Genomic DNA, 17,440 nt, shown 5'->3' on the forward strand with positions numbered 1-17,440 from the left:
AGTTACTTAAGATATGAAAATATAGGCACCATTTTTGGGAATTAATTCAGTTGGTAATGGACACCTAGCACATCAGCTTGTCAGATAGATGGCTCTTCATTCCCTTTATTTGTAAGTATCCGTAGGAAATTATGAATGTCAAGTAAGTATAACTAATAAGATAAACAGTAATAGTAGACAGTAATCTGCAGTAAAACTCCAGTAACAATTCAAAGTTAGACTTTAATTTTTTACAGGAGGAACCACTTATAAACTACTCAATAAAAGCAAATTCAAGTGTAATTAGGATGCAAGGAGGTTTGCTGTCATCTTCTGTTTTGTTTTTTTGTTTTGTTTTTGTTTTTGTTTTTTCTGTACCTTCATTCACTTACAAACTATATGTAGGAATGACAAGATACTCAGTGCATAGTAGTTTCTCCACAAGCGCCAAGATCCAAGTTCTGATCCCAAGAACACATATAAAAGACAGGTGTTGGGCAGCTCATATCTATGACTTCGGTGCTGACAGCTAAGATTTCGGAGACAGTTGAATCCAAAGTATTTGCTGGTTTTCCAACTATTTGTCAAAACAGCAAGCTCCAGTAAGCTTCTTTAAGAGACACTGTCTCAAAAAATAAGGTAGATATCAATATGGAAAGCACTCAGTGTTGATTGCAAGCGTCATGGCTGTGTGCTGGAACAATGGCTAAGTGAGGGTAAGGTAACATGAATGCTGCACCAGCATGAGGAACTCAGTTTTCATGGTTATCCAGGAACAAGATATGTGCACAGCAACAGGTTGCCAACAACTGTCATCTCTTCTATGTGACATATATCAGCACAAAAACTCTGGGTCACAGTTTTTGTGTTCCAAGAAACACTAAAAACTTTAGTTTGTGATCTTTTTTAATGATCAGAAAGCTATGTGTGGTGTCTCACAACTTTTTTTTTGTTTGTTTGTTTTATTTATTTATTTATTTATTTATTTATTTTTTATCAGTTACATTTTGTTAACTCTGTATCCCAGCCATGTCCCGATCCCTCATTCCCTCCCAGTCCCTCCCTCCCTCCCTCATCTCCACCGTGCCCCTTTCCAAGTCCACTGATAGGGGGGACCTCCTCCCCATTCATCTGATCCTGTTTTATCAGGTATCTTCAGGACTGGCTGCAAAGCTCTCCTCTGTGGCCTAACAGGACTGCTCCTCCCTTCGGGGGTGGGGAGACCAAAGAGCCAGTCATTGAGTTCCTGTTAGAAATAGTCCCTGTTCCCCTCACTTTGGGAAACCAATTGGTTACTGAGCTACCACAGGCTACATCTGAGTGGAGGTTCTAGGTTATATCCATACATGGTCCTTGGTTGAATGTCAGTCTCAGAAAAGACCCTGTGCCCAGATATATTTGGTCCTTGTGGAGCTCCTATCCTTTCCCCATCAGACTAACTCCCCTTCTTTCTTATGATTCCCTGTACTCTGCCAAAGGTTTGGTCATGAGTCTTTGCTTTGAAAACACTGCTAGTTAGAGTCTTTCAGATGCGCTCAGTAGACTCCTGTCATACGTTCAATGCACATCCCATCTGTCTTTCTAAATGAGGATTGATCATCTTACCCCATGTCCACTCAATTGATTATCTTTTTTAGGTGTATAGATTTCATTATGTTTATCATATCTTATAGATCTATATAAGTGAGTATATCCCATGTTTGTCTTTCTCCTTCTGGGATATTTCACTCAGAATGATCTTTTCTAGATCCCACCATTTGCCTGCAAATTTCATGATTTCCTCCTTTTTGATTGCTGAGTAGTATTCCATTGTATAAAAATACCACAATTTCTGTACCCATTCCAGCGTTGATGGACATCTGGGTTGTTTCCAGGTTCTGGCTATTACAAATAGAGCTGCTATAAACATGATTGAGCAAGTGTCCTTTTTGTGTACTTGAACAAACTTTGGGTATATACCTAGCAGTGGTATAGCTGGGTCTGGAGGAAGCACTATTCCTGTTTGTCTTAGAAAGCGCCAGATATCTTTCCAGAGTGGTTGTACCAGTTTACAATCCCACCAGCAGTGGAGGAGGGTTCCCCTTTCTCCACAACCTCTCCAGCATGTGTTATCGCTTGAGTTTTTCATCTTGGCCATTCTGATGGGTGTAAGGTGGTATCTCAGGAATACTCGATATTCGACAAAGAAGCCAATTCCATTCAATGGAAAAAAGACAGCATCTTCAACAAATGGTGCTGGACCAACTGGATGTCTACATGCAGAAAAATGAAAATAGATCCATATTTATCACCCTGCACAAAACTAAAGTCAAAGTGGATCAAGGACCTCAACATAAAACCAGATACCCTAAATCAATTGGAAAAAAAAGTGGGGAACAGCCTAGAACTCATTGGCACAGGAGACAACTTCCTGAACAGAACACCAACAGCACAGGCTCTAAGAGCAACAATCAATAAATGGGACCTCATGAAACTGAAAAGTTTCTGTAAAGCAAAGGATACCATCATCAAAACAAAACGACTGCCTACAGATTGGGAAAGAATCTTCACTAACCCTTTATCTGACAGAGGACTAATATCCAGTATATACAAAGAACTAAAGAAGCTGAAAAGCAGCAAACCAAGTAATCCAATTAAAAAATGGGGAACAGAGCTAAACAGAGAATTCTCGACAGAGGAATATCGAATGGCAGAAAAACACTTAAAGAAATGCTCATCCTCATTAGCCATCAGGTGTCTCACAACTTAATGCCAAACACTGAGATGGCTAAGACAGGAGGCAAATCGTTTGCTATACAGCCAAATCTCGTCAAAAATAAATAAATAAAAACAAAATAAAAATATTTCATATTTGACATCTTTATGGTAGAAGGAATGTGTGTTATAGTCACAATTTGCTGTCATGTTTTAACTTTTGCTAAGCAATCATTGTAATTTAGAGGCATTATTGCTTGACAGACATGAAAAATAAATAATGGTAATAAAATAAATAACATAAATGCAAAAGAAGCAATCAGGCCACAGGCATTAAACAAAAATTAAGTTAGCAACCCATAAAACTTAGAAGAGAAAGAAAAAAAATTAGGTGAAATATGTTGAGACCTAAACAAGCATGGGTGCTTGTGGGGTGATTTCTGAGTGGCAATTGCAGCGTCTCTGCAGAAATCCCCATGGTTTCCCTGGGCTGACAATGGCATGTACAGAATACACATTTCAAACTGTATTTCGTAAATAGCAATCCAACGCTTTCAGTGATGTTGCCAGTCTGCATTATGGGATAATGCGCACTATGCAAAAGAAGCTCATCCAGTAGGCAGTCCTTGGCCATGTCAAACTTACATTAGGTCCCTCCCACTAATATGATGTTAAGGAAAAGAAAGATGCTGGCAATCAAATATGCATCTTCAGAGTAAAGGAAAGGAAAATTTGAAAATCCAGTGTTATAAGAATTGGTGGATATAGTTTAACTGAGTTGATCTAAGAGCTACCATAAAAATAAATAGAAGTATACCTTTCTAATTTTTGCAGAAATAAAACATTCAAGGTGAAGGATAATACTTAGAAATAAAAAATGGGGAAAATACATCCAAGCCATATATGAGATGAAATATGTCCCAATACTTAGTGTGACTAACAAAATCATACTTGGCTCAGTCCCTTACATAAGCAACTATGGACAGTCAGTTTCACTGTCAGGATCATGCTGTGGTGATCACAATAAAAGGCAATGTAAAGCATACTGCCAAGGACTTTGGTTCTGCCAAGGACTTTGAAGAATTAATAGTTTTTAAACTGTAGCTAATCAAGACTTATTATTCAAACAAATGGCAGAGGGAGAGAGAGAGAGACTCCGTTTAAAAGATAAGAGTTGTACAACTGGATCTATATAATCAAAACTATTATTTTACATATTTTTAAAGACAATATGTAGAGTAATAATTACAGATAAGCCAAATGTCACATTATTCAAAGCATAGTAAATGAATATTTTAGGTTTTTGAGAATATGTTCAAGAATATTTGAAAACAAATTAAAAATAACCACTCTCCTCCTTTTAAGGGAAAACACGTGTTACAAATGAATGACTATAGGTAGAGTATCTACGGTTAAGGATTTTTATCTGTGCATTTACAGGTGATGAAGGAGGAAAAACTGAAAATATTTTCTTTGACTGAACAATTGACTCAATAAAAACCCACTCCTTTTCTTTTCGCACAAATAGATATAATAACTTTTCTCAGACTTTAATTCCAGGTGGGAAAGCTAGAATATTTTTTTTTTTCATAGCAAAAATCTACTCTGGCTTCTTTCAAATGGTGAAAAATTATCCTACTATTGACATTTTCTTCACCATATTTATATTCTTGCACATATTTATACATTAGTGTAGGGCATAAACAGAAAGAATGGCATCTATCATGAGAAAGAGTTGTGACAGTGCATTTCTGTGATCATGGAGGAAGCCTAACAGAACGTCAGTGTCTACTAAACATGTGACTGATAGCAGCATCACAACAGGAGGTATACTGACAGCAGAGGAGTCTGATTTCTTCTGAGAGAAATGGTGCTCTCCACACTGGAGATCTATGTCTCACTCAGCGACAAGTGAGTGGTTAGATGGCATCTATATCTTTTCTATTTTTATTTGTTTTCTTTTAAGGCACTCAATAATTTAGAAAGAAGAAATGGACACTATAGAAGGTGGACATGCTTCCTACTGCTTTATAAAACAGTATTTTAGGGACAGCAAGATGACTCACTGGATGAAAGCTCCTGATACCAAGCCTGAAGACCCGAGTTAGGTCTCAGGACTCATATGGTGGAAAGACTCCTGAAGTCTGTCTTCTAATCTCTACACTTGGACCATGGTATGTGTACACACACAACCAACACACACAGACTCAAACTAAATAAAATGCAAATGAACTAAATCAGTATTTAATTTATTCAATATAAATGATTCCCTAGAGAATATTTGGGATCATTCTACCAATCTGAGATACATAAGATTATAGCATAATTGTCTCAAGATGTCGTATCTTACAATCAACACCATCTGTACAGTAACATGGGTAGATAGCTATGGTCGTGAAACTAGTAAGAATAAATATAAAATTGAATATAATGGTGAATAACCAAATTTGAAACCTATAATCAGTGCAGCAGACCAGACATAAATGATTTCATGTTTTGTTATTAACATTTCACAGTTATTAAATAAGAGGAAATTCTGAATGAAAGCTTTCCCTTCTTGTGCATGGTGCTTTGAACCTTTCAAAAGGATGGTTATTAAACTGCTAAGGAGTCTAGTTCCATATTTCATGCTAGGCTAGATGACGTATAAAAATCTAATATTTAAAACAAGCAACACTCACATAAAATTAAAATATTTAATTAATTTAGCATTTCTAGCAAATTGATGTCATAGCTGTGATATTTCTTCAGAACATAAATATTCAAAGTTATTTCTTATTGGAATAGATAAAATTGAATATACCATTTCTTCCTTCTTAAACCAAACCTTGTAGTAAACCAAAGATCTATACCAAAAATAAATACCACAAAACAGCTAGTTTAAAACTAAAAATTAAACCACATTAATTTTAATTTAGCATATCAACCCAATTGTACTACTTATCTACAACAAGAGATCAAAGGAAGATAGAAGATAGAGAAAAATACATTCACTGCTTTTGATTAAGTTACCAACTAAAAAGTTTAATTTTGAAAGCAAACATTTCCCAAGTTTAGGAAAGTCCCGGGACAGTACTGATTAATTCTCTATGCAGATTTCACTTAAAGCACATTGCCAGAAGCCATACTGAAAGAGATTCTTGCACTTTTACTTTACAGAATTCTACTGCAGTATGAAATCCACATTGCCTGCTCTTCAGTAGAAAAAAGGGAAGCCTCAAAACGGGCATTTTTTTGTTCTTCTTTATTTCAAGTTGCCTGTTTTTTAACAGCTTTGTTTGGGGACTCCCAGCTGAGCGATGAGGACTTCACTCTAGACTGCTTTGGTGGCACACACTTTCTTTGTTCATGACTTTCTTAGAGATACACCTGCTAAGGATATCCACATTTTTATTTGCTTTAATCTTTCAAAACCCTAGAGTAGGATGCAAGGCACTGGTGTCTTTTTATTAGGTCAATCAAGTTAAAACTTTTTATTCTGCTTAAACTTTTCAAAGTGAAAATTCTAGTACAACCATAATGCTTAGCAATTAAATATATGTAAATATATTTAAAAATATATCTCCACATTATGAATGCTCACACACAGTAAAATTTTCAAACCCTGTAAAGAGTTACTTAATAAGTGTTTAATAATTTCCATACACCAAGCACTGCTCTTAGCAGATAATTCTCAGAACAATCCAAAAATTACTTTTTATGTAGACTGATCACTCAGGGTGGAACAGCACAACTTTTATCCAAGGTATAGACATATTTACTGAACAAATAACAGACCATGTCTTCAAACAGCAAGGTTTTAATAACTTGAGTTGCTAACAACTGCTATTTTCTCTGATCAAAGGAAACCAGTAATAGCAATGAAATAACTGCTGAGTTGCATTTTAGCCATATTCTGTTGGGCCTCCTCCCAAGGGTTCAAGCCAAGGAGGTGAGAGGGGCTGGAGAGAGGGCAAGTAGATGCAAACTTGTTAATTCCAGAAGAGAGATCATCTTATGTATCACTGAGTGACCGATCAGGTTCCTCTGCATCATCTCTGAGCCTGCGATTGGTTATGAATCTCTGTGCGGACTTTCCAAAGGCAAGTCAAGTACTCTCCTCTGACTGCTTCTGTAACCACATTAGCAGAAGCTGCCCCAGGCCATTGATGTTTAAACTTTCTGAAGACATGAACCATTCCTGCTCAGTCCATTCACAGTGACTAATATTACTCTAAACATGTACCAAGCCTGCATCTAAAATTATTTGTTATGTATGTGACTTAATGAAATAGGAAGCATCAGAGTTCGCAGCTTTGCCAAGCAGATCAGTGTAGGTTGGGTATGTTTTTGGAATGGATTTTCACCTTCTATTCTTTATCTTCAATTATGTCACCCTGTGCTCTACAATGCTTCCCTGAAACTTGTCATGTGTATTCTATTTTTAAGTCCATGCTTATAGTAATTTATGTTTTGTTCTGTGCTTGAATCACTTTGTAAACTATTTTAATGAAAATTCTTTTCAGTGTAGGGCTATTTTTACATTTTGAAAGAAAAATCTCATAATTCAAGGTAATTTTAATGTGGTAGTATTATACAGTGAATCTTAGGACTTTTTTGTGTGTGGCTTTCCCTAGGCATTCAGAAGCTGACTATATCGTTCCCTGTCACCATCCCGTCAGAAACTCAGTGAATGATGAGCAGAAACTTTGTACCTCCTAGGAGAAGTGCATGCCCACAGTACTGGCTGCAGAGGCTCTGGGTTAAGAGAAGAAGGGTTGTGTCATAGTTAGGGCTTGGATTGTCGTGATGAAACTCCAAGGCCAAAACAAGTTGAGGAGGAAAACTTTTATTTGCTTTACATTTTCACATCACAAGTCATCATCAATGGAAGCCAGAACAGAAACTCAAATTGGGCAAAGACCTAGAGGCAGGAACAAATGCAGAAGCCATGGAACATGGCTTGCTCAGCCTGCCTTCTTATAGAACACAGGACAAACAGCCTATGGGTAGCACTACCCATAATGTTCTGGATCCTCTCCCATTAATGAAAAAACTGCAGAGGCTACCTTCCACCTAATGACTCTATCTTTTGTCAAGTTGACATAAACTAGCCAAAACACAAATTATGTGGACCTAAACAAAAGTAGACCCAGAAACAAGGTTTTTCGCCTTAATAAAGGCGTCTTGACCCATGGCAGAGGTACATTGTTATTTTACTAACCAAGGATAACTGAAGAGAAGAAGCACAAATCTGTTTCTGGATGCCAATGCCAATGTTCTCAACTTGGTTATTGTCCTGGACTGACAGGTACTGCTGTATCTCAGTAGTTAGCTCTCAAAAAATAGAGCAGATTCTGAAAGCTTTTAAATCTCTCAAAAGTGAATGACATATGATAACATGTTTCAGAAAGTCCTCGAATAAGGAGGTAAGAAGTCCAGCTTCAAAGGCCACAAGATTCAACATCATGTTATGCCATGTGTTTGTGTCCTATAATACAAACACCAACATTTTGCTCTGAATAAACACCATACTAAGAAAACTAAGGAGGAACTGCAAAATATGCTAAACTTTTGTCTAAGAGAATGAAGGAAGCCAAAGAATATGTTAGGAACAGTATGCCAGGAATCATAGGCTGTCTTCACTGAAGCTTCAACTTTTAAGTGTGAGTGCAGTCAAAAATAACTCTTAAAAGTAACAAATATATAATCAGACCTTGCATCTCTCAACTTACCAACCAGCCAATCAATCAACCAATCGAAGACACAATACTTTAGAGCAAATATCTCAACTCAGAAGCCAGTGTCCTCTGTTTTGGACTGTGCCCTCTTTCTCACCCCCTAGATGCATTCTAGTATCTATCTGTCTGTTACCAACATCATTGTCATGTCCATTCCAAGCAACTGGGTTATCTTCTGTTTTATTCCAGTGGTCTAGTCATGCATCATTTTTGCCTTTTGGGTCCCCTTTCTACATCCCAAACATAATTACTGTAAAGTATCGACTTAGTCTTACTTCTGCATAATTGACTTCTACGTGTCTTTTGAATATCAATTGCATTCCTTTCTATTTTAACCCCTAACTAAAAAGCACTGTTAAAAATCCACTCACAGGTAACCCTCTTAGCTCTATCTGTGCTGAAAATGGTTCTCTAATTTTAAGGTCCTAACCTGATGTGCTGCTTTGTTAAAGCAATCTTTACCCAACCCCTTCCCTTGCCATTTCCAAATCTCTCTAGAGTTCAGTTTGACTGCTACTTCTAATGCATACTTCCTTCTAATTGGGAATGTCTTTTAATATTTTACTGTGTCTTCTTGAATTCATTCCCCTGCCATTTCTCAGAACAATGTGATTTTGAGCACAGAATTTGTATCCAGTATTATTGGATTTGAATTCTGCAAATGCTATTTTCTACCCTGAATGGCTTTTGGAAAATTGCTAATACTTACTATATTCCAACTTCCTTATTAATGAAAAAGATACCAAATTACTTACCTAAAGGAATGGATTAGAATTCTAAATGAGTTAGTAAATTAGGTACTGGGAACATATTACATCCCCCAAAACTGTGGAATCCATTATTCTGTGAAATTATATTTCCCTAAATAATTGTTAGATAATATTTGTTTGTTCCTCTTGGCATGCCATGTGAGGTAACTCCAGTAGGTTTCCTGGTTACCACTAAAACCTCATTAAAGAAAAATCTCAGTCAGTATTTATTTAATGAATAGGTTGACTAAGTATAGAAGCCTATCTATAAACAGAGGTAAAATTTTTAAAAGAGAATATAATATCTATCACACATTTAGAAAAGTGAGTCTTTAGGACAAATAACTTCACACAGCAAGTAATAATTGGTTTCACTGTTTGAAAGGTTCATTGGGCATAAAGGAACTCTTGATAGTATATCCATGCAATTCTGTCAATTAAAAAATATTTGAAAAAATTTCTTGGATAATTGCCTTGTTATCTTGCATTATTGATATGTTTGCTAATTTATGACGATGAAAACTTTGATTACTCTCATGTTAAATTCCTTTAATATTCCTGCGTTTTATAAAATCCCTTCACTACTATAGAAGTTAACACAGAATTCCTTCAAGGTAAACTCATTTCAGAAAGGTCTTCAAAACCTAAGTTCCCACCTACTTATCCTTTTTTTCTGATTTTCCTGAATTGCTGTTTTAAATATGTGGTCTTTTACTTCACAATCAATCCAATGGATGATTTCTAGAAACATGTTATACTGCTAATCTAATAATCCCCCCAAATAGTTAAGACTGTATCAAAGAATTAAAGACACAACTCTTGTTGTTAAAATATCTTGTTGAGATATGATTAACATGTAAAGGTGTATGTATTTTATGAGCACAGCTGTGGTGGTTATCATGAGACAGTTTCTTACACAGGTAAGTGTTCACATTTGAAAACTTGGTCTCCAGATGGCGGCACTTTGTGGGGAGATCGTGGAAAATTTGGGAGTTGGAGCATTGCTAGAGCAAGTATTCCAGTGTGCTCAGGTCTGTGGGTATGTCATCTCATCCCACTTGAGCTGGCTCTACCTGCTGTGTGTTAGAAATGTCATTCCTCAGCTCCTGCTGCCATGACTCCCTGCCACTCCGGACCCTTACTCTGGAACCAGAAACTGAAATAAACTCCTTTTCTATTGATTTTGATTATGGTGTTTTATCACAACAACTGAAAACATTAAACATTTGGGTATACACAAATGAAACAGTCATTACATCACACTTACATGCATAATAAGTACTATTACTAATAATAATTCATGACCTTAAAAAATCTGTATTTCAATATGATTTGTAGAAAAAAAGGTGAAAAAAATTTGCATAATAACGCTTGTGAGCTGCTTTGTTTTATTTCTTTAGGAATATATTTTACTCTTTGTGGTTGTAACATTCTTAGTTGTATTTATTTTAATAAGATCTATATGTTACATACTAATACTTTGAAAAACTTTGCATATTATGCAAGAGCTAAGTTGAGATAATTAACATTAAGTGACCTCCACATATTTACAATTTTGTGGTAAGAACACTTTATTCTCAGTAATTTTGAGAAAACCGTGCACTGTTATTACCTATAGTCATGGTGCTATTTACTGTGTCTTTTACCTGCTGCCTCTATTAAGATGGACTCTTATATTCCTGACTAACATCTACACAATGCCTTCCAACACCAAATCTCTAGTGACCAGCATCCCCACCACACCCTCCCACCCTTAATTCCTGTTGCCCAGCAACCCCACAATGACCTTCTCCTCTAATGCCTGATAACCAGCATCATTACCATGACCTCTTTATTCCGAATGCCTCATATCCCACATCCCCACCACATCTGCCAGCCTTCACTCTCAGGTCACCTGCATATTTTGTCCTCCCACCACAAGGCATTTAGAACTTAAGTGTGTCTTCTTGTGCCTGATTTATCTCACTAAACTTAATGTTATGCAGATTCAACTGTGTTGTGAGAAATGACAAAGACAGTTTTTCCTCTTCTATCTTCCTTTCCTTTTCTCCTTTCTTTTTTTTTAAATCTCTTTTTCCTTTTTTATTTAAAATGTAGGTAGGGCAATCAGATTATGTATGTCGGAGGCAGTCCCTCTTCCCATTACTATGGAACCCACTTGGACACTAAACTGCCATGGGCTACATCTGTGCAGGGGTTCTAGCTTATCTCTATGCATGGTACTTGGTTGGAGTACGAGTCTCTAGGAAGACCCCTGTGTTCAAATTTTCTGATTCTGTTGCTCTCCTTGTGGAGTTTCTGTTCTCTCCAGATATTACTATTACCTACTTCTTACATAAGATTCCATGCACACTGTCCAACAGTTGGCCATAAGTCTCATCATCTGCTTTGATAGTCTGCAAGGCAGAGCCTTCCAGAGGCCCTCTGTGGCAGGTTCCTAGCTTGTTTCCTGTTTTCGTCGTCTTCTGATGCCCTTCCTCTTTGTCTGTCGGGATGGGGATTGAGCATTTTAGTCAGAGTCCTTCCTCTTGATTAGTTTCTTTAGATGTACAGATTTTAGTAGGTTTATCCTATATTACATGTCTATATGAGTGAGTATATACCGTGGTGTCTTTGTGCTTCTGGGACAGCTCACTCAGCAGCCTTACCAGGCCAAAGAAGATGACAATGCAGCCACTCCTGATGAGATCTGATAGACTAAGATTGGAAGGAAGGAAAGGAGGACCTCCCCTATGAGTTGACTTGGGGAGGGGCATTCGTGCAGAAGGGGGAGGAAGGATGGGATAGGGAGGGGAGGAGGGAGGGGCTTATGGGGGGATACAAAGTGAATAAAGTGTAATTAGTGAAAAAAAAAAAAACAAACTGAGATAAATAAAAGTATAATTTAAAATTGAAAAAAATACTGTAGGCAGGGACCAATGTATTCCAGGCTTTCCTTGAAAATGACTGCTATCTACTATTCTTTTTCATTCTAAAGGACAAATTGTGTGTGTGTGTGTGTGTGTTAGTTACAGAGTAAATGTAAATGTCAGGCTGTTTCATAATAGCTTAATTTTCTTCTGTCTGTCATTTTATGCATTCAGTGGGGACAGAAATTGGGGAAATCAATCAAACCCTAAGATCGTGTAATTGGATATCACACCGAAAGATACCAAGCTTTTTATATCTTCTTGATATAATTGATGAGAACATTCTCAGTGTTCCTAAGTCTATGTGCTGAGTGTAATGTAATGCAAATGCTTGACCAAATGATTTTATAATGGCAATATCCATTTTTCAAAATTAAACAGATGACATTTTTGTAGGCCCAAAGGCTCTGGTACTGTACATATTATTGATGAAAGTGATATTTTAAAATTGCTATAGTGCAAACTAGCTTATTAAAATAGAACACTACATTCTTTGTTTTTGTTTTTAATAATTTAAAATTGGATGAGTAACAGTACAAATGTTGGAATAAATCACTAGTTGAGGGTTTTTATTGATATTCAAAGGTTCTGAAATAAGATTTTGGTTTTTTTAGGTACAGTCAGGAGAAGTTTTGAGACAATACTGATCAATAAGCAGCAAAGCAAACTCCTGATGAAGAATCTTTGGCATTTTCTCTCTGTAAAGAGTAAGTACATTGTAGACACAAACTTATTGTCTCTGCCTCTCTACAGATAATATAGAGACTCCAAATACAGCTCAGACTCTTTCAACATTTTGAAAACTTGTCTTTTCTGAAACATTGTGTTTTCTGGGTTTATGTCAAACCAGGATAGATTCTGCTAATCAATCCTGATGATCAGTGTTTCCAAACACTCAGACCCCACTGTGGTTCTTCAGAGTTTCTTATTATTTGTATTATTTCCAATGACAAGGCTCCATCATTTCAAATCACCTGACAATTCACATTCTCTGTCACCTTTGTAGAAAGGGATCAATTTAACAAAGGCAAATAGTCACAGTACCTATACCAGGGGTAGAAAGCTTGGGATAATAACAAGAAAGCACCTGGATATTAAAACAAATTATGATTAGAAAGCATTAAAAACCATAAGCAGTCTGTAGAAAGTGGGTAGATTATATGGTATAAGAAAATTTCATTTATACTAAGTAAAATGTAATTCTGTATTGGTGGTTGAACATAGCTCTTGCATAGGGAAAGAAATACGAATATTATGGTGAGCATGCTATAATATCACAGAAAGGTATATTAAATATTATTAAATATGGTTGACCCATTAATAATTTTACTGTAAGCAAATAATATTCACTGGTTATTTCAATAAATGTCAACAAATCTAACTCTCTCTCTCTAACATGTTATAATTCACAAATGGCTCTACTTATCATATTAATGATTAATGATCATATTAATGGTTCACTTTACACATGAACCTTATAGAACAAATGCAGACCTTATGTGGTGACTGTATATATAAATAATTGCCATTATAATATTTAAAATACATTAGTATTTGTTAATTCACATATATATATTCACATATATAATTCACATATATATATATATATATATATTGTGTATGCCTGTTTATGGCTATGTGAACATGAGTACTAATGTAAACATAAGTGTTGGGCCATCCAAAAAAACCATTGCCTTTTAGTGGGTTTAAAAAGTATAGCCTTATAGTGGGACTTTTGTTTTTAGTAAAACTATAAGAAAATTAAGAATTTTGATATTAATTATATTAGCTATTTCCTAACACAACATCATACTATAACATGGCTTTACTATGATGATATATAATTATTGTGTTCACAATCAAAGATTTACACACTTGCAGGTTAGGTACTTGGATGGACTCAATGAGAAGGAAAGTGGGATACACTAAATGAAGCACATGCAGAGGGTGGAGGAAGGGAGGGATTGGGATGGGAGCAGGGAGGCAGGGAGGGAACAACAGGGGGGATACAAAGTGAATAAAGTGTAATTAATAAAGAAAAAAAAGAAAAAAAATACAAGTGATTAAAAATCTTAAAAAAATGACAACATTAATCAATCTTCTAAGATTTGGGCGCAAATTGTTATCTCTTTAAAAAGTGGTAGCCTCTCTGTTCCTATTACATTCATGCTACACAGTGATCCTTCTAGCAAATGTTTACATACGCATGAATACAGGGTACAGCACATTCCTTTAGGGATTCCCTCTGTGAGATCAGCGTGTTAGTCGCCCAAATAGCATTCGTCATGACAAAATGGAGTACAGAGAAGGAAAAGCTTCTCAGTCAAGCAAGCACTGAGGCAAGAACAAGCTCGGAAGTTATCAAAACAAGTTTGGAATAAATTAGCTTGCTTCGGCAAAAACCGAATAATGTGTCTGTGTTTTGTCAGTGCCTAAACATAATCTATTCGCCTCAGGCTTCTTCTAGACCTAAAATCTCATGCTGTCACTGTTATCTGTTACCACACTGCTTGAAATGGAAAGTGTCACAGCTTCAAGTGACATGGTTTCACTGAAGGAAATTGCCCAAGGAAGGATGCAGGTGTATCTGCCATTCAAAAGCCTAGAATGTATGTTCTTAATTTAAAAAAAAGTCACTTAAACAATGAGAACTAATTATCACATTAATTTATTGTCAACACAAGGAAGTACCAACAGGCAGATACATCAACATTTGTGTAAACTACCAAGCAGAAAGGAATCAGTTGAGTCACCTTCATGGCACTACACAGGTTCTGCTAGAGCCACATTTTAATCTCTATTTCGTACCATATATCCCTATCAGGCTCCATCTGTCTATTTTTCTCTCTATTGCTTATTTTGAGTTAGCCATTATGTGGGAGGATGGTTCTAGGGTCACCCTCAAGAACCCTCTTCTGTTGGGATCAAGGCCTTAAAACTACCTCTGCTTTATTAATGTGGAAGAGTCCTGAGACTGGGTCTGTCTTATAGGTTCTGTTAAAAAGTGGTGAGATGTAAATTCATGATTTTATGATCTTATATTATAATATGAGCTATACTACTTTATTCTAGTGATATTACCTTTTTAGAAGCAGGTGGCTATGGGAGAAAAACCCACACGGAAGGGAATATCAGTGTTGTTTGGCAATTACTTGTTCCCTTCTACAGCTCAACACAGTCAGTAGAATCTTAGGATCCCTCCACTCAGCACAGCAAGAAAGTAAGACTGAATTCTGCAACTCAGAAAAAAAATTGAAGTTTACAACCAAACAAATGAGCTCCAAAGTGAATCTAACTAATGTGATCTTTCTGGTTAAAAACACTGTCTGAGCTGGGCTGTTGATCAGTGTATCAGTACTTGTACAGCTTCAAAAACAGGCAGAGGAGTAATCAGTGGTTCTGTCCTTGTTTAGGATGGATAAGACCCTTGTTTCAATACCCAGTTTTAGTACATACATGCATGCATGCATAGATACCTATATATCTATACATACATACATACATACATACATGTACACATAACATGTTTGGCCAGGCATGGTGGAAAACAAGCATTTTAGTAGGAGTAGAGGCAGTCATTGTGACAGAATCTAAAATCAGCCTTGATTTGGGCCCCTGGATGTACTGTGAGAATTGTCTTCATTGCTTTAATTGGGGTAGAAAGACCTGCCCACTGTGAGCGGTTCGCTAGCCTGGACTTCCTGCACGGAGAAAGTAAGCTGAACAGCAGGATGAACTCATTGATTTCTGCTTCCTGATTGTGAACACAATGAGACTAGCTTGAAACTCCTCCCATCCTGATTTCAACTTTACCCAGTGAGCAGAAATGAGCTGTTTCTCCATTAGCTTGGTTTTGTCAGGGTATTTTATTACAGCAACAAAAGAAACTACTACAGCCATGAAAATTACAACCATTATAATAACATTCATAAAATTCATCCTTTCAAATTTGTTTAGTTGATTTGTAGTCATCAGTGTACCTGTGTTTTTCATGTTATATTCTATATCAGAGGTGTGATATAGTTTATTTATTTCTGATATGGGATCCAGAGTTTAAAAGTCAGTCTCACTCAATGGATTTCAAAGCCAGTTTAAAATCATGTCTTCATAAAATCAAACACCAAAATCAGTCAGAGAGCATATATATATTCAAAGCAGTATGTAGCTTGCATAATCCTGAGCTAAGGAGAAGATTGGGCTTAGCCTATATGTCTGACTGACATAGACAGAGATGCATATTGTTTTAAGCTGTAAGATTTGGTGGAATATATAATATATAGTGACAGGACTCTATGACAAATTATATCAAGATAATGCAGTATGACATTTGGATAGTAGGAATATTATTTGCTTATTGATCAAGTTCTACTCTTTTCTCCAAAAAGCCCTTTCACTCAGGTAATTGTCTATGAGTTTCAATTCAACACTTTACCTCCAAAATGTCATCTGGTTAATTTTGTTTCTCCATTCCTACCTTCTCCCATTTACCTGGGTCAGGCCGTCATCACTTTACATCAGTTTCTAGAACATTTTGCTTTCAATCCTTGAATAGTTGGTATAGTTTTAAATTTTTTTAAAAGAATTAACATTTATTGAGTCCCAACTGTGTACCAGATGGAAATAGTTCCACATCAGGACAGATAACTAACATAGCCAAAGGAGAGTATGGACAGTTTAATCCATTTGCAAAGTAGTGAAAGGATTTCTTGAATGACCCTCCATACCCAGTATTTAAGTCTAAGATCCTTTTTTAAGTGAGTATATACCATGTGTTTCTTTCTGGGTCTGGATACCTCACTCAGGATGATCTTTTCTAGTTCCAGAAAACAAATTTTAATTTATAGGTGAGGCAACTGAGACAAAGGAAATTTGTCTGCAAATTTCATGATTTCTTTGTTTTTAATAGCTGAGTAGAATTCCATTGTGTAAGTGGACCACAGTTTCTTTATCCATTATCAGTGAGGCACATGTGGGTTGTCTCCAGATTCTGGCTATTGTGAATAAAGCTGCTATGAACATAGGTGAGCAAATGTCCTTGTTGTATGGTAGAGCATCTTTTGGGTGTATATCCAGGAGTGGAACAGCTGAGCCTTGAGGTAAAGCTATTCCCAATTTTCTGAGAAAGTGCCAGATTGTTTTCCAAAGTGGTTGTACAAGTTTTCGCTCCTTCCCCCTCCCCCAGCAATGGAGGAGTGTTCCCCTTGAGATTTTGATCTTAGCCATTCTGACTGGTGTGAAATGGAATCTCAGAGTCATTTTGATTTGCATTTCCCTGATGACTAAGGTAGTTGACCATTTCTTCAAGTGCTTCTTGGCCATTCGAGATTCAGCTGTTAAAAATTTTCTGTTTAGTTCTATGTCTCACTTTTTAATTTGATTATTTTGTTTA

The 17,440-nt window shown here is 36.4% G+C and overlaps 1 protein-coding gene across 20 annotated transcripts in view; it reads right to left on the reverse strand.

The window, feature by feature from the left end:
• The window catches only part of Lingo2 (leucine rich repeat and Ig domain containing 2), a 1,357,796-nt gene that overhangs the window by 752,071 nt on the left and 588,285 nt on the right, over window positions 1–17,440 (reverse strand). The window lies entirely within an intron of this gene.

Source organism: Meriones unguiculatus, chromosome 20, assembly GCF_030254825.1.
Source record: "Meriones unguiculatus strain TT.TT164.6M chromosome 20, Bangor_MerUng_6.1, whole genome shotgun sequence".
NCBI classification, from domain to species: domain Eukaryota; kingdom Metazoa; phylum Chordata; class Mammalia; order Rodentia; family Muridae; genus Meriones; species Meriones unguiculatus.